Raw genomic sequence first — 23499 nt, 5'->3', positions numbered from 1 at the left:
GCAGTAGACCTACTATCCTTTAAACGTCACAGATGAGTGACTTAATAAAGTGTAAAATAATGGGAATTTCCCAGATTAAAATGGCAAAACTGACACTGCATGACACATTACTTTACTTTATTTTGATTAAATAGCAATCTTTGATACATCTTTCTATAAACCTGTTTCCTAAACAATGGATATAGCAGTGAGGCTTTCTCTTATAGCCTATAAGTCAAAGGCAAATGCAAGTCAGACAATCTTTGAAAAGGTTCCCTGGGGCATATGGCATTAGCTTCACAACACATGCATGCAGACAGTGTAGCCAGGGCAACTAAACCTCACCAGCACTCAGGTCTAGCTGAGATGGGCTGGGCTGTGCAGATGAGTCCCTCTGGAACCAGCCACCAAATTAACTCAGAGGTGTTGGCTGAAGAGATAGCAGTCTCTACATACACTCCACAAGGTGTATGTTTTACAGAGGTATCCGCTCAAATGTATGCAGTACACACACACACACACACACATACACACACACATACACACACACACACACACACACACACACACACACACACACACACACACACTCAGTTTGGTGTAAATCTGTGACACTTTCGGTATTTTGAAAGTTATATATATTGAAAACTTGATTGTTGACATGTAAAATATTTTGGGGCTGTATCAACATTGGACTAATTAAACAAATACCAAAATATAAGTTTCAAAGTACTTAAACAGGGTTGCATTTCAGTAAAATAAACACTTCACTGACCCAATAACCCTCATAACACTGCTCAGATATAATGACATACAAATGGTCCAGGCTGACTGGGGTGTGCATCATGTTACCACTAGTGGCCCATATGATAGCAGAGAGGTCATTGTGCCGGTGTCATCTCTGTGAGCACATTGTACAGTATGCTGAACAGTGCCATAATTTCCTCTGGACTAGAGCTGTGTGTTGTCACTCAGTGCATTCAGGCCTCAAAAGTGACCTGAGCAACACAGGAAATTGCAGAGATGTGTAGACTCAGGTGACCTCGTAGAAGGTGTGAGCCTGCCAATATAACACACACACACACTATAGTCCTGTAACACACCTACATACCTACACCCTGACAAAAATTTAAATAATTCTGATTCATGGGTAGGATGCATTTTATATTCTCAGAACAGAGTTTGTGTAGTTTTACATGATTATCATGGCTCTGTCTCGAGCTAATAGCAACATTTTATTTTATGATTTACTACAAATTCTCCTGTCTATACTTCACAGCAAATAAGCCCCAGAGACTGGGTAGGGTAGTAGAGGATGTCTGGTTATACAGAAGTATCATTGATCCTAAAGGCCCAATGTAGATGTTTTATTTCAATATAAAATCATTTCTGGGTGACAATTAAGTACATTACTGTAATAATTTCCCCTTAAAATTGTCAAAAAGCCACAAATATAGCTTTTTAGAAAAAATAAGTCTCAAGCAACAATTTTGCTAGGACGGTCTGGGAGTGGTCTGACTGAGGGACCTAATTGGAGGAACCAAATGGAAGGGTTATGTTACCTGAAAACTAGCTGTTATTGGCAGAGAGGTTTGAAACTCTCTTTGTCATTGGTATATTAACCTGGTGAAGCCAATACTCCCCCTATGCAAAACCGGCTGATTAGAAGGTCCTGTGTAAATTGTATTTTCAACAACCAACTATCAGGAACTAACATTGACCACATTTTTTCACACTTTTACAGTGTTAGTTGCATCAGATGTTGTACAATATTTTAAGAAACACAGGTAAACATAATTTTGACTGCACTGGGCCTTTAATGAACTTAAGCTCCAGGAGAGGGGTTTGTTGATGCTGCTGTCTCCCCATCGGAGGGTCACACTATGGGAGGGAAGAGGCTTTCTCTCTCTCCCCTGGGTAATGGACGAGGGGATATTGTGTTCCAGGTCTCTAAGTAACATCTTAACCCACTGAGCATCATCAGCCCTTCCTCTGAGCGCTATTACACACACTAGCTGCTGGTGATAATGATCTGCTGTCTCTGTGTAGACTGATATGTTCTTCTACAGAGTAGACAGAGATGGTATAGTCCCCTGACAATATTTGCCTTCACTGGTACTTCTGTTTTCTCTATTAAAGCTAGACCTTAATTGAAACAATAACAAAGTCGGCACCCCACCTTTGTTTTGGTAAAAAGCTGAGGGATGGGCCTGGAGAAATGTAACCACTTTCAAATTCATAGAACTATGAAATCCATGAAATCAAAATGATAGTTTTAACCATGTTTTGGGGCTATATACAGTTTGTTTACATTTACAATGTTTACAAACATTGGAGTAAAACAACCTTATACTTTGGGTTCTGATGGGGTATGACAGCACATGAGGCACATGAGGCATTTGTAAGTTATATTCTTCAAGAATCAATGGGTATTTATCAATAATTTATAAGGCCAAACATAGTTGTAGCAACTAGCAACTGGTATTAGCATTTTTGGCCCATCATGTCCAAATCATCCGAAAATATCTACTAGTTATTGTGAAGCTCAACAAATTCACTTATAGATGTTTTGAACATGATGCGTGGAAAAAATGCTAATATCGGTCCCATGACAAGAATGTGATTTGTGCAACAAATGCTAAGACGTTAGCATGTGGAAACAGTGCAAGGGAAACCCAAGCATGGATTGTTGTCATACATTGTTCACAGACTGCTTACAGGGTAAGGAAACCAATATGTCAATTTGTAATATGGGTGAACTATCCCTTTAATGTTAACACCCATTCATTGGAGTACAAACTAAAATCACATGAAAAGCCAATATTTTGGTTTTCTATTACGCTAGCTACCAGCCAAATGACCAAGGCCCAGATTTTTTAAGGGAAGACGACCCTTTGCCGTGCGTTATGACGCACCCGTAACGTGGGGTTTCCTAGAGCTGAGAGCAGGGTTACCGCGCCCATCGCTGCTGTTTGAGGGCAGTAGGAAGAGTTTGAGATATTACTTGTGTGAATAAGTAGTGAATAGGGGAACAACGGTGGGAAAGACAAGGACAGAAGATTGGAGAGGTTGTTGTGAGTTAGAAGACCGTCCCTAAACTCAAACGCATTGTTGTTCCACAAAGCAGTTGGTAGGGTTAACATTGCCTCATCATTGTGCTGGTGTGTCTCCCCTTGGCGGATCGAAAGCTGGGTTCGGGGAGTGCCGCTCCTCGATAGCTTGCTAGCTCTAGTCTGTGTGCTAGTAGGCGGAGAGGAGTCGATCTTCGCTGTTTCCAGTCAATGCGATATAAACAACGGATACCCTCGACTGAAAACGGGTAAGTTATGATTTGGGACGGAGGATTGACATGTTATTTTTTTTAAAGATGTAAGTTAGCCTGCCTTGGTTTACGGTGGCTAACTAGCTAGGAAGCCTGGCGAAAGGGGTTAGCTAAATTGGGTTGAGTGACTCGCTGGTTGAATCTGCCTTTTATTGCGACGGGGGTGGGGGTAGGTACCTAACTAAATAGTTGATCGACAATACACTCACGTTAAATGATTAGATGTTGAACTACTTTGAGTTGTGGCCGTAGCTACTCACAGTATATAACAGTAACTTTATGCAAACGTTTAAAACAATTTATAGTGCGGGTTAGTTATTTACCGTGGCTGGGGTTTAACTTGATGTTTTGCAATACTGTACATTGAGTGGGCTAGCAAGCTAACAAACGTTAGCTACCTTACTAGCAGCTAAATTTAAACTTAAACTAGTTGTAGTTAGTACTAGTTGCTAAGATCGATCGATAGCTAGTTAACGATAGGTAACTACTGTCAACATCTGAATTTCTGAGTTGCACTGCCTGTCACTCATTTAACTAACGTTAGCAAAATAGCAAACGCACTGTAGCCAACTAATGAAATGGTGTGAGTGGATTCAGCCTACTGTAAATTTGATTTTGAAAAGATGAATATGTTGGTAGACCGACATTCCATAGATAGATAGCTATTTACAGTAGCTAACTAGTAAATTAGCAATGCTAGTTATCTTAAATGCTAGTTAAATACTACTGTACCAAGTGACAGAGATGCTGATGCATAACGTTCTGATATATCTGACTTTGTATTTTTGCAAGGATTAAGTGATACGGTTATCCAGAAGAGGATTTGTTTTAATTTAATACAAGTCAGTGAGACTACAAATGTCTGGTACACCAACGCTGGAGCCGACAGCTAGCTTCTACGATCCCCACTTTTTCGTAGTCCATACCTGACATAGACACTCTAAAAAGCCATAACGTTACAGCCTACGTTTGCTGGTTAGCAAGACAGTGGTTGTTTGCCTGCCAAAAGGAGCCAACCAAGATGTAACGTTAGCTAGTTGCTGCTGGGACATTCGTTTTGTGTCGCCTAGCTAGCTAACGTTAGTTATGTATAAAGTGTTGCTAGTAAGCAGTAGTCTGGTTAGCCAGCTTTCTACTTTATTCGTGTACGGTGCATGTAATTTGTCTTAATTTGAGCCTCCACGTTTAATGATATAGAGATGTAGTAAACTAACGTTAATTGGATTTCGACAATCTGTTCACCCTTGCCATGTGTCTATTAGCTAGTGTCCAAGTGGTTACAACTAAATAGTAATGCTGCTCCAGTGTGAATATTTAATGGTGTAAACTAGAGGAAATGAGTAACGTTCGCTTAAAATGAGGAAGCACCTAATCTGGTTAGTTTTTAACTATATAAATAAAACATGTAGGGATGCGACATCTTGTGCAAACATTTTAACGCGCGGGACTTTCAGTTCCATTGGACCAGAGACATTGTCGCACAATGTTGAGAACAAGTAGTAACGATGTTGCCATTATCGAACTCTGGGTGAAAGAAAAATCTCAGATTTGTTACATTTTGAAAAACAATATAGGGCGGTTGTAGTTTCGGTTTTCCCCAAGTTATTTGCTAGCGTTAAACATTTCCCTCTTTCAAAAGGGCTATTTGTAATTCTTGCTTCACAAAGATGAATTCATTTCGTTAGTCCGCCACCCCCCCCCTGAATGAATGGGTTCCTGTATTCAGGGCCCAGGCAGCTGCAACGAACAAGATGGCGTTCAAAGCCTTTTTCCACACCGCTTTTTTACCCAGACTGAAAGACAGCAGCCCAGCATCGGATGTATTCAGGTTTACCATAATAGATATTGGGAATGTTTCTTAATATACAGAGTTGGTAGTAAATATACGACTTTATAATATATGAATAAATTATTCAAATGATATTAAAGTGAAACCGGTGTTTATAGTGTGGGGTGTGGGACATCTTGAATATTTGCCGGTGAGCTTCTACATTCAGAAATATTCTGTCTACGTGTACAAATATGTAATAGCACTCTCGACGTAACTGTTCTTCATATGAATGAGATTTATTTAATGTTTTAACACTATGTATTTGAGTCAGTATTCTTCCAATACAACTGTATGTTTCATTTTGATGTACGGTATTAAAGTAGTGTGTGTGTGTATACATATATGTGTGTGTATATGTACATATGTATGCATGTATGCATGTATACATGCATGTATATGTGTACATAGAGTTGAAGTCGGAAGTTTACATACACCTTAGCCAAATACATTTAAACTCAGTTTTTCACAATTCCTGACATTTATTCCTAGTAAAAATTCCCTGTCTTGGGTCAGTTAGGATCATCACTTTATTTAAAGAATGTGAAATGCCAAAATAATAGAGAATGATTTATTTCAGCGTTTATTTCTTTCATCACATTCCCAGTGGGTCAGAAGTTTACATACACTCAATTAGTATTTGGCAGCATTACCTTTAAATTGTTTAACTTGGGTCAAATGTTTTAGGTAGCCTTCTACAAACTTCCAAAATAATGGATGAATTTTGGCCCATTCCTCCTGACAGAGCTGGTGTAACTGAGTCAGGTTTGTTGGCCTCCTTGCTCACACACGCCTTTTCAGTTCTGCCCACAAATATTCTTCAGGATTGAGGTCAGGGCTTTGTGATGGCCACTCCAATACCTTGTCCTTAAGCCATTTTGCCACAACCCTGGAAGTATGCTTGGGGTCATTGTCCATTTGAACAAAGTGGGGGTCAAAATCAAAAGTAACACCAGTCTGTGTCTGTTGTGGCCACCAGCTGCATTAAGTATTGCAGTGCATCTCCTCCTCATGGACTGCACCAGATTTCCCAGTTCTTGCTGTGAGATGTTACCCCACTCTTCCACCAAGGCACCTGCAAGTTCCCGCACATTTCTGGGGGTAATGGCCCGAGTCCTCACCCTCCGATCCAACAGGTCCCAGACGTGCTCAATGGGATTGAGATCCGGGCTCTTCGCTGGCCATGGCAGAACACTGACATTCCTCTCTTGCAGGAAATCACGCACAGAATGAGCAGTATGGCTGGTGGCATTATCATGCTGGAGGGTCATGTCAGGATGAGCCTGTAAGAAGGGTACCACATGAGGGAGGAGGATGTCTCCCCTGTAACGCACAGCATTGAGATTGCCTGCAATGACAACAAGCTCAGTCCAATGATGCTGTGACACACCGCCCCTGACCATGACGGACCCTCCACCTCCAAATCGATCCTGCTCCAGGGTACAGGCCTCGGTGTAATGGTGTAACGCTCATTCCTTTGACGATAAACGCGAGTCCGACCATCACCACCCTTGAGACAAAACCGCGACTCATCAGTGAAGAGCACTTTTTGCCAGTCCTGTCTGGTCCAGCAACGGTGGGTTTGTGCCCATGGGCGACGTTATTACCGACGATGTCTGGTGAGGACCTGCCTTACAACAGGCCTACAAGCCCTCAGTCAAGCCTCTCTCAGCCTATTGCGGACAGTCTGAGCACTGATGGAGGGATTGTGCGTTCCTGGTGTAACTCGGGCAGTTGTTTTTGCCATCTTGTACCTGTCCCGCAGGTGTGAGGTTCAGATGTACCAATCCTTTGCGGGTTTTGTTACATGTGGTCTGCCACTGTGAGGACGATCAGCTGTCCGTCCTGTCTCCCTGTAGCGCTGTCTTGGGCGTCTCACAGTACGGACATTGCAGTTTATTGCCCTGGCCACATCTGCAATCCTCATTCCTCCTTGCAGCATGCCTAAGGCACGTTCACGCAGATGAGCAGGGACCCTGGGCATCTTTCTTTTTGGTGTTTTTCCAGAGTCAGTAGAAAGGCCTCTTTAGTGTCCTACGTTTTCATAAGTGTGTCCTTAATTGCCTACCGTCTGAAAGCTGTTAGTGTCTTAACGATCGTTCCACAGGTGCATGTTCATTAATTGTTTATGGATCATAGAACAAGCATAGGAAACGGTGTTTAAACCCTTTACAATGATGATCTGTAAAGTTAGTTGTTTTTTATGAATTATCTTTGATAGACAGGGTTCTAAAAAAGGGATGTTTCTTTTTTTTGCTGAGTTTGTATGTGTGTACCAGTTAAGGTTATACTCACCTACTCATTCAAGGGTTTTTCTTAATTTTACTATTTTCTACATTGTTGAAAAGTAGTGAAGGCATCACCTGTGAATTTACACATATGGAATCATGTAGTAACCAAAAAAGTGTTAAACAAATCTAAATATATATTTTAGATTTGAGGTTCTTCAAAGTAGCCACCCGTTGCCTTGATGACAGCTTTACACTCTCTTGGCATTCTCTCAACCAGCTTCACCTCCTCCAGTCTTGTAGGAGTATGCTGAGCACTTATTGGCTTATCTTCCTTCACTGCGGTCCAACTCATCCCAAACCTTCCGAATTGGGTTGAGGTCGGTGATTGTGGAGGCCAGGTCATCTAATGCAGCACTCCTCACTCTTCAAAACTCTTCTTGGTCAAATAGCACATACACAGCCTGGAGGTGTTGGGCCATTGTCCTTTTGACAAACAAATTATAGACCCACTAAGCACAAACCATAGGGGATGGCTTATTGCTGCAGAATGATATGGTAGCCATGCTGGTTAAGTGTGCCTTGAATTCTAAATAAATCAGTGTCACCAGCAAAGCCCTGAATACAGAAAATGAATGGCGAGTTAGTTTCTGGACACGGTAGAGCCGTCTTCCTCACCACTCCATTTGAGGATATGTGTCTAGGTAATGATTTAAGATACAATAATTCATAGGTTTTTGGACATATTTGCCAACTTTGTTGTTCAGTCACCTTTTGTATGTATCATATGTTTTTGATAAAAATATTATCCAAATAAAAAGTGAATGCTTGCTGTATCTATGAACTTTAAATATCAGTGTACTGGGTCTGCTCCTTTACCATTGTCACATTTTGATTATAGGCTAGTCCTACATGTCTTTTCTAGACTTAAATAAGTTAATGTGACTTGGAGCAAAGCATGTCCTGTGGATGAGAGGGGCATTGTGAAATATCATATTGCTTGTAAGAGATGCATTGGCCCACTTCTGCCATAACTTATTCATTTATTGAACGTGGTTTTGATTTTCGTTTGTCTTGATGCACTTTGAACAACAATTAGTGCCTATACCTACAGGGTACTGGCCATCAAGCAGACTGAAGCCTTTGGGTCCTTAAATATGTATTCACTGCTATGTCTTAACCAGAACCCCCCCCCCCCCCCCTGCTTAAATAACTAAAATGTGACCCAAAATAGTCTTCACCTAATTTCTCAGTCTTACTCACAGAAATCTTAGCACCACTGTGGTTTCTCTCATCATGGAAGTGTGATTGAGTCTAATCAGTGACTACAGTATTCAGGCCTCCAGGCTCTGATCTCATAGCTCTCATCTCAAAGTTACTTACAGGTCAGAACACCACACACCTCCAGTAGAACATCAGGAGATGCTTTGCACAAATCTACGTCCCCTTCTGTGGCATTTCATGTAAGCTGTTGTCTAAAAGACTTTCACTCATCTAAATGTGCATATTTCATTTTGTGTGACTGCGACTCCGCTGTTACCATACATGATCCACTGCCTCATGTTGACTTTTGGCAGGAACAAGGAGGGCGCAGAGCGCGCTAGCCAAGGTTGCACGGTGCACGGTGTAGCCTCCGACACATTGGTGCGGCTGGCTTCCGGGTTGGATGCGCGCTGTGTTAACCTCTTACTTCTACCCCCTCCTTTTTCGAACATTCTGTTAAAAATCGCGCAACTTTTCAGCGTCCTGCTACTCATGCCAGGAATATAGTATATGCATATGATTAGTATGTGTGGATAGAAAACACTCTGAAGTTTCTAAAACTGGTTAAATCACGGCTGTGACTATAACAGATCGTGTGTTTCATTGAAAAACGCAAGAAAAACTGCTCTCTGAAAGCTAAAAATAATGTCCATAAGTCACTTCCACGAGTTGTTAAAAGAGGACAAAATTTAATAACGACCTGCATGCAATTCATACAAATTCCACACGATGTCGTCATTTTCAATTGAATTAATTGTTGGAAAATCCATCTATCTGGCATCCGTTTCTTCCAGTCTTCACCCGGATGTTGTTAATGTAGACATTGGCAGCCATTGATTTGCAAACGAGGAGCTATTGAATAGACATCGCCCTATAATCATTTTGATAGATTATAAACGTTTACTAATACCTAAAGTTGGATTACAAAAGGATTTCGAAGTGTTTTGTGAAAGTTTATCGTCGACTTTTTTAATTTAAAAAAATTACGCAGCGTTTAAAAACAATGTTTTTTTCTGAATGACACAGCTTCCATACAAAGCTATTTTGGGTATATATGGACCAATTTAAACGAAAAAAAGACCCAATAGTGATGTTTATGGGGCATATAGGAGTGCCAAGAAAGAAGCTCGTCAAAGGTAATGAATGTTTTATATTTTATTTCTGCGTTTTGTGCTGCGTCGGATAAGCGGAGTCTCTGTTTACGTCGCATTCAGGCATTTTCAGGTGGTGCATGCTATCAGATAATACCTTCTCATGCTTTCGCCGAAAAGCATTTTAAAAATCTGACTTGCTGGCTAGGTTCACAACGAGTGTAGCTTTAATTCAATACCCTGCTTGTGAATTTTGATCAAGGTTTGAGTTGTAACGAGTACATTTAGCATTTAGCGTAGCGCATTTGCATTTCCAGGTGTCTACTTGAGACATCTGCGTAGTAGAATCAAGAAGTTAAGAAGCAGTACGGCTGGTTGGGTTGTGTATCGGAGGACGCATGACAATCAGCCTTCGTCTCTCCCGAGCCCGTACGGGAGTTGTAGCGATGAGACAAGATAGTAGCTACTACAATTGGATACCACGAAATTGGGGAGAAAAGGGGGTAAAATAAAAAAATGAAAAAAAATGTTGTCTGAGTATAACAGAACTGATATTGAGGAAAATTCAACCAGGAAGTGGCCTCTATTTTGAAAGCTCCATGTTCCATTGAATGCCTTTCCTCCATTTAAAGGGATATCAACCAGATTTATTTTCCATGTTGCGAACAGTCTTTGCACATAGTTTCAGGCTTTTATTTTGAAAAAATTAGCGAGGAAGATCACATCACGTCAGTGTAAAGCTGGGTGTCCCCAGAGTTTTGCTTGCTCAACAGTTTGGAGCAGCCATTGTGTGTGTCTCCTATTGACGAAGCTAAAGTCCCGGTTGATATATTATATATTGAAAAAAACAACCTGAGGATTGATTATTTAAAAAAAAAAAACGTTTGCCATGTTTCTGTGAACATTACGGATACTATTTGGAATTTTCGTCTGTGATGTCGTGACCGCTCGTGCCTATGGATTTCTGAACATAACGCGCCAAACAAATGGAGGTATTTTGGATATAAAAATAATATTTGATGGAACAAAGGGAACATTTATTGTGTAACTGGTAGTCTTGTGAGTGCAAACATCCGAAGATCATCAAAGGTAAGCGATTAATTTTGTTTTTCTGACTTTCGTGACCAATCTACTTGGCGGCTAGCTGTTTGTAATATTTTGTCTACTGAGAGAGATGTTCGCTTTCGCTGAAAAGCTTTATTGAAATCTGACACGCCAGGTGGATTAACAACAAGCTAGGCTGTGTTTTGCTATATTGCATTTGTGATTACATAAAAATTCATTTTTAGTAATTTGAATTTGGCGAGCTGTAATCCAGCTGATGATGTAAATTATCTTTCTAACGGGATGGGTACGTAAAGAAGTTAACCAACTATAGTTTTGGCAAGTCAGTTAGGACATCTATGTTGTGCATGACACAAGTAACTTTTCCAACAATTGTTTACAGAGAGGTAATTTCACTTATAATTCACTGTATCACAATTCCAGTGGGTCAGAAGTTTACATACACTAAATTGACTGTGCCTTTAAACTGCTTGGAGAATTCCAGAAAATGATGTCATGGATTTAGAAGCTTCCGATAGGCTAATTGACATAATTTGAGTCAATTGAGGTGTACCTGTGGATGTATTTCAAGGCCTACCTTCAAAATCAGTGCCTCTTTGCCTGACATCATGGGTAAATCAAAAGAAATCTATCAAGACCTCACAAACTAAGTTGTAGACCTCCACAAGTCTGAAGTTACCACATTCATCTGTACAAACAATAGTATGCAAGTATAAACACCATGGGACCGCGCAGCTGTCATACCGCTCAGGAAGGAGACAAAGTGCAAATCAATCCCAGAACAATAGCAAAGGACCATGTGAAGATGCTGGAGGAAACCGGTCCAAAAGTATCTGTATCCACAGTAAAACGAGTCCAATATCGACATAACCTGAAAGGCCGCTCAGCAAGGAAGAAGCCAGACTACGGTTTGCAACTGCACATCCTACTTTTTGGAGAAATGTCCTCTGGTCTGATGAAACAAAAATAAAACTGTTTGGCCATAATGACCATCATTATGTTTGGAGGAGAAAGGGGGAGGCTTGCAAGCCGAAGAACACCATCCCAACCGTGAACCGGTGCACTTCACAGAATAGATGGCATCATGAGGGAGGGAAATTATGTGGATATATTGAAGCAACATCTCAAGACCTCAGTCAGGAAGTTTGGTTGCAAATGGGTCTTCCAAATGGACAATGACCACAAGCATACTTCCAAAGTTGTGGCAAAATGGCTTAAGGACAGCAGAGTCAAGGTATTGGAGTGGCCGTCACAAAGCCCTGACCTCAATCCTGTAGAAAATGTGTGGGCAGAACTGAAAAAGCAGGCCTTACAAACCTGACTCAGTTACACCAGCTCTGTCAGGAGGAATGGGCCAAAATTCCCCCAAGCTTGTTGAAGGCTACCCAAAACGTTTGACCCAAGTTAAACAATTTAAAGGCAATGCTACCAAATACTAATTGAGTGTATGTAAACTTCTTACCCACTGGGAATGTGATGAAAGAAATAAAAGTTGAAATAAATAATTCTCTGCTATTATTCTGACATTTCACATTCTTAAAATAATGTGGTGATCCTAACTGACTTATTAAGACAGGGAATTTTTATGAGGATTAAATGTCAGGAATTGTGAAACTGAGTTTAAATGTGTTTGGCTAAGGTGTATGTAAACTTCCGACTTCAACTGTATACATATATTGCCTTACACGGAGACTTCAGTCGGTTTCTATCAGACTAGTGGAGTTGACACGTTAGTTTGATGACTATGATACTAACGTTTGCCTTGACAATCAGGATGCGAAAGCAGACTCCGAATTTGTCTGAATGACGTTTTCTTCACTGGCTTGACTTCTTCATCTTAGACTGAGAGGGGATGAGCTGAATTATCTGCCCTTTGGGTAACCAGAGGGGAGTATTTGTTTTAAACAGAATTTCATCCCACTGGATTTTTATGTGAGCGTAGGGAATAATAGGGATTAAAATCTTACCCTCTGTGGATTTCAGCTTTTAGGATTACAAGGTTTGGTCAATGATAGTGCTGATTTTCCTATGATCCTGCTTTCAGCCATATGGAATTTCTTACTGTCACACAATAGCAGTCCCGCCCTGTTATCATGAATGGGACTGCCACAGCCAGACTAGATTATATTTGACCTTTTATTTAACTAGACAAGTCAGTTAAGAACAAATTCTTATTTTCAATGACGGCCTAGGAACAGTGGGTTAACTGCCTGTTCAGGGGCAGAACGACAGATTTGTACCTTGTCAGCTCGGGGGTTTGAACGTGCAACCTTCCGGTTACTAGTCCAACGCTCTAACCACTTGGCTACCCTGCCGCCCCAGATGGGATTATCTATAAGTGAATTGTTGGTTAGTTTCTGACTAATAATGGGGGAGAAAATCGATACAATTACATATTGGGATATGTCGGCTGTGCCAAAATGCCAGAATCTTTCTTTAAATAGCTTGTTCTCCATCTTTTTTAAATGGATATGTTTTCAGCACTTATTTCCATGACTGATCAAAAATCGTTTTCTCTCTTGTCCCTCTGCGGCAGGGCTATATAGTGATCAATATGTTTGGAACATTGAATCACAGTATCAAATCACAATTCCTATTGAATCGTGATGAACTTAAAATCGCAATTCATATTGTATCGGCACAAGTATCGTGATATCGTATCGTGAGGTCCCTGTTTTCTCTCTTGTCCCTCTGCGGCAGGGCTATATAGTGATCAATATGTTTGGAACATTGAATCACAGTATCAAATCACAATTCCTATTGAATCGTGATGAACTTAAAATCGCAATTCATATTGTATCGGCACAAGTATCGTGATATCGTATCGTGAGGTCCCTGGCAATTTCATCCCTATTTTTTTTACCGACCTACACCCTTTGTTTTACCATAGACGTGTTTATTTTGGATATTCTGCTTCACATAACTATATTGCATTTTTGTAAAAATGTCCACATTGCGAAATTTTTTCTGACTCTAATTACTGATGACTCTGATTTAAGTTAAAAGGAAAACCATACAAAACTTGCTATGATATGTTCGTACTGGGGCAATATTTAACTTGGCAGCCCAGTACTTGGGCCTGAGAAACACTAACAGGCATTAACATCCCTCGGTAAGAGGAACACAGTCGGGTCAGATCACCCAGGGCAGGCAGCAGCCGTTTGACTGCTAATATTAACCTCCCGTACTTCAACGGCTGTACAGTCAGAACCAAGTCATTCCAATAAATTTCCCAGACAAGTTCATTTTCCTTGCTTGCCCCGTCCTTACCCCTTCCTCAACCTCACCTGTAGTGCAGGCTGACAGCTCGTCTTTACTTTAGGGTTCATAAATGAGCTGTCATCCCTGTTTTACCAAATCTGACCCGTTTCCACCCGTGCTGAAGATTCTGAGATTGTATGCTGTCCATTTTCTCTCTCTCAAGCACCATCTACTCTGCTCCACTCACTCCCTCCTGCTATTCCCCCAATGGGTCACGACATGGCTGACATGGCAGCCATAGCAGCAGCGCCCTTCCATGGGGCTCGGCTATATCCGATGCAACCCTACTTTTTTATATTTTTAAACCCAGGTGCCAGTTGAATAGTGACTGGGCACTAGTGCGCTGGCCAACCCAGCCTGCTCTGCTCTCTCTGGGCTGAGGGAAGGGTGGGATGTTGAAGCCTGGGCCTGACCCCCTGAGTTCGAAGTTTATTTGAACACAAACAAGCACATTTTCACCACCACTGGGTTATTTTAAGTATTAGCCTCATGTGACTGGCCACTCTTCTCTGCTGTCCCCCCCCCCCCCCACCCCATTTCTCCTCGCTCTCAGCTGTATGGCCAGGCCAGTGGTGGGGGGTGTGCCTAGGGATGGATACCCTGGTTATTCTGGGCATCCCAGGTGTGTGTGGTTTGTGTTAGCTATCGGCTTCATAATCTGCATTTCTTTCCTGTGTTTTACCTGAGGACAAACATGTCCTTTGTCAGTACATCTCCTCTGTTCCATTGTTAGTTGTCCCAATGTGTGGGAGAAAGCCAAGTAAATACAAGCCACACAGTTTCGGTTAGCTGTATACCAGGAGAGCTGTGTTGTGGTAACCATTCTGCTCACCAGCTAGTTTGAATGAAGGTCCGCACTGTGTGGCCCTGGCTTTTTCAGGGATGACTGCACGGCTGAGGGCCCCACTATGTTTTGAATAGTCAAAGTGAGTGTCGACAGGGCAGTTAGTGAGCCCTTTACTCCTGTGTCATCGGTCGTTCCACTGCTCTGGAGTCCTGTCAACCTAAAACAGCACTTTGCATGGGGAACCTCAGGGCTCTGCTTATCTGAAGAAAAGCCTATTGCTTTCTATTTACATTCAGCCCCATAGATTTGACTGCCTGCTGGAAAATGTGACCAAACCAGAACTCTGACAGGAAGGCAGTGAGTTTTTATACGTCAGAAAAAGAGACCGTGAGTCGCCGGAGTAAAAAGGACTGGCTGACTGTCATGTGACACTTCACACGTCTTCCTCTCTTTTTGGTATTTGGGAGAGAGGGCAGGGGGAGGGGTAAATATATTAAAGGAGTGTATTTTGTTTTTTAAACAGTCATGCTTTGGGCAAGCTTGACTCTTGTTTTTTCTGTGCCTTCATTTTTCCGTAATGAAAAAGCTAGTTGTGCAAATGTCACAAGCACAAATGGGAAAAAATGGCGTGGCATTTGGAGTAAGTCTGCCAGCATGGGCACTATCCTGTGGAACCTGTTTGGCACAAGCCTTGTGCTCGGGGATGCTGCTGCGAGGAGGGGGGAGGCAGAGGGTGGGCTTACCAGGCTGCCGTGCGGATGGGTGCCTGGGAATTTAGGTGCCAGAGGACAGGTGAAGGGTTACGGACAGCTCTGTTTCTCTTAATGACTCGGCTCTTTCTAGAGTGGTAAAGTTCAGAAAGCTCCACTTTACTATGACTGGAATGCCTGATAGTGATTTGGACATAGTTATCTGTGTGTTAATCTCAGTATTGTGGTTGTATACAAGTATGGCCACCTGAGAGAAATTAGAAAAAATAAAGATACCCCACTGCGATTATGCCATGCTTGTGGGAGTTTGTTAAAGTGGAATGCAATTTTTTTTTAAATCATTGTGCCCCATTTGCCTTTGCAATGTAGGCTATACAATTTCAAAAGCCTTAGTATTTTAAAAGTTAGGCTTAATGGAAATAACACAAACCTCCTTGTTAACTGACTCTGAGGATGCCCAGCTTTTCTATGCATGTGCCTCGTGTAAGAGAAGTGTACATACATGTACTGTATGTGTGCTGTCGTATGTTGGGCCTGCGTAGCCATGGATTTAAGTGTAGTGCTCCTTTTCTCATCCTTTAATTGAATTGTGCCTGCGTGTTTCTTCCCCACATCCATTCTGAAGTCAGCCCCATGGTTCGACAGCAGAGGGTTCTTGTTTACAGAAGCCACGGTTCTAACCGTAGTGGGGGGGGTCGTCCCAGTTGTAGAGGAAATGCAAGGGACTTGTCATATGCATGTAGCCCCTGGGCGTGAAGCTGCTGAGCAGGAACTGGTTTTGTGTAGACAGAATATACAGTATATAGAGGACTGATGCTAGTGTCCTCTGAGAGTGGGGCCTTTTATGATGGCCAACCCATCCCGTCTATCCCCATTAGCCCCGAGGTCCTGACTTCAATGGGACTCACAACATAATAAAAGGATACTTCTGTGTTGGGCCTTTTTGTCAATGTGCACACAAGCTCAAGTATTGTGTGACCATCTTTGTCATTTTCTCAATTGTATGTCTAGTCAGCTCTGACAGAACGGCATAAAGAGTCTCTCTAGGGTCAATTAAGTGAATAAGAAAAAACAATTGTATTTGGTCCAAGCAGTCACAAAATACATGTGTTGGCCATTAGTGAGGCTACTGTCATTGGTAAGAGTACTGTTACATATGCCTAGTAGATATTGCAGAGGCACACAGCAAGACTATAACAATAAAAACACTGCTGCAAGTCTGAATATATGGATTTATACAAGGAATTACCAGGTCAGAGGAACCCTATCCCAATCAAAAGCGTTTCACGTTATGTATTCTAGCCCCAGGATTTTGGATCCAAGTCTGCTTTGCCCTATTTTCGATGGTGGGAAAGTAGGCTACTCATTTCAGTTCATTTATACTTTCCTATAGGTTTTGGAATTCACCCATTCCTGACATGGGCCAGTTGTAGTCAGGTGGTCTCAATTCCCCAGTCCCACAGTGTAAAATTGTCATGGTTATAAGAGTCTGCCTCATGTGAAAACATGTCAATGTCTATGCTGTGGTGTAGGTCTATGCTGTAGTGTGTGCGTGCATATTCTGGGTTGTTTGCGGCTCTGTCTGGGATCATGGTGGATAGCGGGCAGTGGCCCCTCCCAGTCATGGCAGTGTCTGGCTGTTTGATTTGAATTTGTATGTTCTACAATAACCGTTTGCTTTCTCTCTCGCTTTCTCCGGTGTTTTCCACTAGCACCGGCAGTCAGTTACACAGCAGATTATACTCATTTTCAGCTGGGTACTTTTTCCACTTAATTTAACTAGGCTACTTATCATTTAGCTAGTCAGAAAAGACCGTTTGAGCAGACACATGCACATTTGTGGCCTGCTGGGGGTCATTTTGCAGGGCTCTGGCAGTGCTCCTCCTTGCACAAAGGCGGAGATAGCGGTCCTGCTGCTGGGTTGTTGCCCTCCTACGGCCTCCTCCACGTCTCCTGATGTACTGGCCTGTCTCCTGGTAGCGCCTCCATGCTCTGGACACTACGCTGACAGACACAGCAAACCTTCTTGCCACAGCTCGCATTGATGTGCCATCCTGGATGAGCTGCACTACCTGAGCCACTTGTGTGGGTTGTAGACTCCGTATCATGCTACCACTAGAGTGAAAGCACCGCCAGCATTCAAAAGTGACCAAAACATCAGCCAGGAAGCATACGAACTGAGACGTGGTCTGTGGTCACCACCTGCTGAACCACTCCTTTTTTAGAGGTGTCTTGCTAATTGCCTATAATTTCCACCTGTTGTCTATTCCATTTGCACAACAGCATGTGAAATTTATTGTCAGTGTTGCTTCCTAAGTGGACAGTTTGATTTAACAGAAGTGTGATTGACTTGGAGTTACATTGTGTTTAAGTGTTCCCTTTATTTTTTTGAGCAGTGTATGTAATGTGGTAACGATGAGTCAATCCACTTTGCCTTTTTTGTTTTCTGGCACAGCCATTTATTTTCTTTAGCATGCAGGGTCTGACATTAACGGTGCCCCGGACCAGTGGGCCAACTAAACCTGTGGATCTCGTAACTTTTCAGCGCATTTTGGCATTCCAGTTCAACATTTACAGTGCCGTGCGAAAGTATTCGGCCCCCTTGAACTTTGCGACCTTTTGCCACATTTCAGGCTTCAAACATAAAGATATAAAACTGTATTTTTTTGTGAAGAATCAACAACAAGTGGGACACAATCATGAAGTGGAATGACATTTATTGGATATTTCAAACTTTTTTAACAAATCAAAAACTGAAAAATTGGGCGTGCAAAATTATTCAGCCCCTTTACTTTCAGTGCAGCAAACTCTCCAGAAATTCAGTGAGGATCTCTGAATGATCCAATGTTGACCTAAATGACTAATGATGATAAATACAATCCACCTGTGTGTAATCAAGTCTCCGTATAAATGCACCTGCACTGTGATAGTCTCAGAGGTCCGTTAAAAGCGCAGAGAGCATCATGAAGAACAAGGAACACACCAGGCAGGTCCGAGATACTGTTGTGAAGAAGTTTTAAAGCCGGATTTGGATACAAAAAGATTTCCCAAGCTTTAAACATCCCAAGGAGCACTGTGCAAGCGATAATATTGAAATGGAAGGAGTATCAGACCACTGCAAATCTACCAAGACCTGGCCGTCCCTCTAAACTTTCAGCTCATACAAGGAGAAGACTGATCAGAGATGCAGCCAAGAGGCCCATGATCACTCTGGATGAACTGCAGAGATCTACAGCTGAGGTGGGAGACTCTGTCCATAGGACAACAATCAGTCGTATATTGCACGAATCTGGCCTTTATGGAAGAGTGGCAAGAAGAAAGCCATTTCTTAAAGATATCCATAAAAAGTGTTGTTTAAAGTTTGCCACAAGCCACCTGGGAGACACACCAAACATGTGGAAGAAGGTGCTCTGGTCAGATGAAACCAAAATTGAACTTTTTGGCAACAATGCAAAACGTTATGTTTGGCGTAAAAGCAACACAGCTGAACACACCATCCCCACTGTCAAACATGGTGGTGGCAGCATCATGGTTTGGGCCTGCTTTTCTTCAGCAGGGACAGGGAAGATGGTTAAAATTGATGGGAAGATGGATGGAGCCAAATACAGGACCATTCTGGAAGAAAACCTGATGGAGTCTGCAAAAGACCTGAGACTGGGACGGAGATTTGTCTTCCAACAAGACTGATCCAAAACATAAAGCAAACTCTACAATGGAATGGTTCAAAAATAAACATATCCAGGTGTTAGAAAGGCCAAGTCAAAGTCCAGACCTGAATCCAATCGAGAATCTGTGGAAAGAACTGAAAACTGCTGTTCACAAATGCTCTCCATCCAACCTCACTGAGCTCGAGCTGTTTTGCAAGGAGGAATGGGAAAAAATTTCAGTCTCTCGATGTGCAAAACTGATAGACATACCCCAAGCGACTTACAGCTGTAAGCGCAGCAAAAGGTGGCGCTACAAAGTATTAACTTAAGGGGGCTGAATCATTTTGCACGCCCAATTTTTCAGTTTTTGATTTGTTAAAGTTTGAAATATCCAATAAATGTCGTTCCACTTCATGATTGTGTCCCACTTGTTGTTGATTCTTTACAAAAAAATACAGTTTTATATCTTTGTTTGAAGCCTGAAATGTGTCAAAAGGTTGCAAAGTTCAAGGGGGCCGAATACTTTCGCACGGCACTGTACCTACGGTTGGAAACCTACACATAAATGTTATGCTGTTTGTATTTATTTTAGGGAAAGTGATTTACAAAAGTTAACCTTCTAAAGTGAACATGCCAGCAATATGCTGGCTGCTGTTGATCGTCTGCAAAAGGAAACCTACAAAAATACACCTAGCATTTTTCTTGGCTAGCCTACATGTCTCTCTTTTGGAATATTCCTTAACTTCTTAAGGTATAGGGGGCAGCATTTTCACTTTTGGATAAATAGCATGCCCAATTTCAACTTCCTGCTGCTCATGCCAAGAATATAAGATATGCATATTATTAGTAGATTTGGATAGAAAAAACTCTGTTTCTAAAACTGTTTGAATCATTCTGTGAGTATAACAGAACTTATGTAGCAGCAAAACCCTGAGGACTAATCCATTCAGAATTTTTTTGGGGGAGGTCTGTCTGTTCGGTGAGGTCTCATTGGGAAACAATATTTCTTAGGCACTTGTTTTCAGTTCCTACCGCTTCCACTGGATGTCACTGGATGTCACCAGTCTTTGGAATTTGGTTGAGGCTGTTCCTTTGTGCAATGAAGAAGTACGGCCAACTGTGTAACACTGTTGAAAGTTGCGCAAGACTTGAAAAGTAGCGTTGGTTTGTCTTCCTGTATTGAACACAGATAGACCCGTCTTCAATTTGATCGATTATTAACGTTTAAAAATACCTAAAGTTGTATTACAAAAGTAGTTTGAAATGTTTTGGCAAAGTTTACAGGCAACTTTTGAGATTTTGTATTTACAAATTGGAAGTTGTTTTTTTCTGGATCAAACGCGCCAAATAGACATTTTGGATATATATGGTCGGAATTAATCGAACAAAAGGACCAATTGTGATGTTTATGGGACATATTGGAGTGCCAACAAAAGAAGCATGTCAAAGGTAAGGCATGTTTTATATTTTATTTCTGCGTTTTGTGTCGCGCCTGCGGGGTTGAAATATGTTTTCTCTCTTTGTTTACTGTTGTGCTATCATCAGATAATAGCTTCTTATGCGTTCGCCGAAAAGCCTTTTTAAAAATCGGACATGTTTGCTGGAGTCACAATGAGTGTAGCTTTAATTTGGTATCTTACTTGTGTGATTTAATGAAAGTTTGATTTTTATATAATTTTATATGAATTTGCCGCACTGCATTTTCCCTGGCTTTTGGCAATAATTTAAGAACTACACCATCTCCAGGCCAGTAGAAATTCGGTTCGGGCCAGAAGATTTTCGGCCAACTGACCCGATCGGGCCAGTGAGAAAGCAAGTTAATGTTGGTCCATTGCGTATTTCATATGCAGCCACAGAGTGGTGTTGCAGAGACTTCTTACTGTGCTTTGATTGGCAAACAGCAAGCTTGACTAGTTTTACAAAAGGTGTGGAATTGGCTGAATAAAGTCGATCTTATATCCTTGCCTAGTTATGTCCATGATATCGTATCGGGACCAGTAAACAAAAAATCTCGTTTGTATTTTCAATATGAAGTTAATCAGGAGTTGCCAGACAGTGATGTTAAAGTGAGTGACTTGTCAGTAGCCTACCAGTAGCCTACCTAATTGCATCCGTAAGAGAGGTTTGGCACCCAAATGTATGTACTGGTAGGCTTTTTGTCCATTATCAGCATATAAATTATGACCTCATTCGATGAAGATGGTGAATTCTCATCACTGCAGGAACAATGGGTAGGCGAGTGGAGAGAGCCAACACTGGTCCAAATAAAAGAAAACAGATTGAAGTGTTTAAAAATATATATATATCTTTTTAAAGCTGATAATATTTATATGGTATTGATATAGGTTACAGATATCAATCAAATCACATTTTATTGGTCACATACACATGATTAGCAGATGTTATTGCGATTGTAGCGAAATGCTTGTGCTTCTAGTTCCAGCAATGCAGCAATATCTAACAAGTAGTCTAACAATTCCACAACTACCTAATACATACTAATCTAAGTAAAGTGATGGAATAAGAAAATGTACATATAACTATGTGGATGGGCCATGACCAACCAGCATAGACGAGATGCAATAGATGGCATAAAATACTGTATATCTGAGATGAGTGGTGCAAGATATGTAAACATCATTATTAAAATGACATTAATGAAGTGACTAGTGATTCATTTGTTAGTGGCCAAGGATTTCAAGTCTACAGTTGTGGACAAAAGTTTTGAGAATGACAAATATTAATTTCCACAAAGTTTGCTGCTTCAGTGTCTTTAGGTATTTTGTCAGATGTTACTATGGAATACTGAGTATAATTACAAGCGTTTCATAAGTGTCTAAGGCTTTTATTGACAATTACATGAAGTTGATGCAAAGAGTCAATATTTGCGGTGTTGACACTTCTTTTTCAAGACCTCTGCAATCTGCCCTGGCATGCTGTCAATTAACTTCTGGGCCACAACCTGACTGATGGCAGCCCATTCTTACATAATCAATGCTTGGAGTTTGTCAGAATTTGTGGGTTTTTGTTTGTCCACCTGCCTCTTGAGGATTGACCACAAGTTCTCAATGGGATTAAGGTCTGGGGAGTTTCCTGGCCATGGACCCAAAATATCCATGTTTTGTTCCCCGAGCCACTTAGTTATCACTTTTGCCTTATGACAAGGTGCTCCATCATGCTGGAAAAGGCATTGTTCGTCACCAAACTGTTCCTGGATGGTTGGGAGAAGTTGCTCTCGGAGGATGTGTTGGTACCATTTTTAATTCATGGCTGTGTTCTTAGGCAAAATAGTGAGTGAGCCCACTCCCTTGGCTGAGAAGCAACGCCGCACATGAATGGTCTCAGGATGCTTTACTGTTGGCATGACACAGGACTGATGGTAGCGCTCACCTTGTCTTCTCCGGACAAGCTTTTTCCGGATGCCCCAACCAATTGGAAAGGGGATTCATCAGAAAATAACTTTACCCCAGTCCTCAGCAGTCCAATCCCTGTACCTTTTGCAGAATATCAGTCTGTCCCTGATGTTTTTCCAGGAGAAAAGTGGCTTCTTTGCTGCCCTGTCTGGTGCCCTCTTGACACCAGACTATCCTCCAAAAGTCTTTGCCTCACTTTGTGTGCAGATGCACTCACACCTACTTGCTGCCATTCCTGAGCAAGCTCTGTGCTGGTGGTGGCCCGATCCCGCAGCTGAATCAACTTTAGGAGACGGTCCTGGCACTTGCTAGACTTTCTTGGGCGCCCTGAAGCCTTCACAACAATTGAAACGCTGTCCTTGATGTTTTTGATGATCCGATAAATAGTTGATTTAGGTGCAATCTTGCTGGCAGCAATATCCTTGCCTGTGAAGCCCTTTTTGTGCAACGCAATGATGACGGCACATGTTTCCTTGCAGGTAACCATGGTTGACAGAGGAAGAACAATGATTCCAAGCACCACCATCCTTTTGAAGCTTCCAGTCTGTTATTCGAACTCAATCAGCATAACAGTGATCTCTAACCTTGTCCTCGTCAACATTCACACCCGTGTTAATGAGATAATCACTGACATGATGTCAGCTGGTACTTTTGTGGCAGGGCTGAAATGCATTGGATTTGTTCAGTACATTTGCATGGCATAGAGGGACTTTTCAATTAATTTAAATTCATCTGATCACTCTTCATAACATTCTGGAGTATATGCAAATTGCCATCATACAAACTGAGGCAGCAGGCTTTGAAAATTTATATTTGTCATTCTCAAAACTTTTGGCCACGACTGTAGGCAGCAGCCTCTGTGTTAGTGATGGCTGTGTAACAGTCTGGTCTTGGGATTAATAAAT

The 23499-nt window shown here is 41.7% G+C and overlaps 1 protein-coding gene across 2 annotated transcripts in view; it reads left to right on the top strand.

Moving 5' to 3' along the window:
* The first annotated feature begins 2894 nt into the window (after positions 1–2894).
* LOC110532389 (guanine nucleotide-binding protein G(I)/G(S)/G(T) subunit beta-1) overlaps positions 2895–23499 on the top strand; it is a 50722-nt gene continuing 30117 nt past the window's right edge. For both annotated transcript variants that reach the window (XM_021616258.2, XM_021616259.2), the window contains exon 1: positions 2895–3298. The gene's annotated coding sequence lies outside the window, so the exon portion shown is untranslated. The remainder of the gene's footprint in view (positions 3299–23499) is intronic.

The sequence above is a fragment of the Oncorhynchus mykiss genome, chromosome 9 (assembly GCF_013265735.2).
Source record: "Oncorhynchus mykiss isolate Arlee chromosome 9, USDA_OmykA_1.1, whole genome shotgun sequence".
In the NCBI taxonomy this organism is placed as follows: Eukaryota; Metazoa; Chordata; class Actinopteri; order Salmoniformes; family Salmonidae; genus Oncorhynchus; species Oncorhynchus mykiss.
The sequence above is the reverse complement of the archived record's forward strand: the minus strand, read 5'-3'. Positions and strand labels throughout refer to the sequence as shown.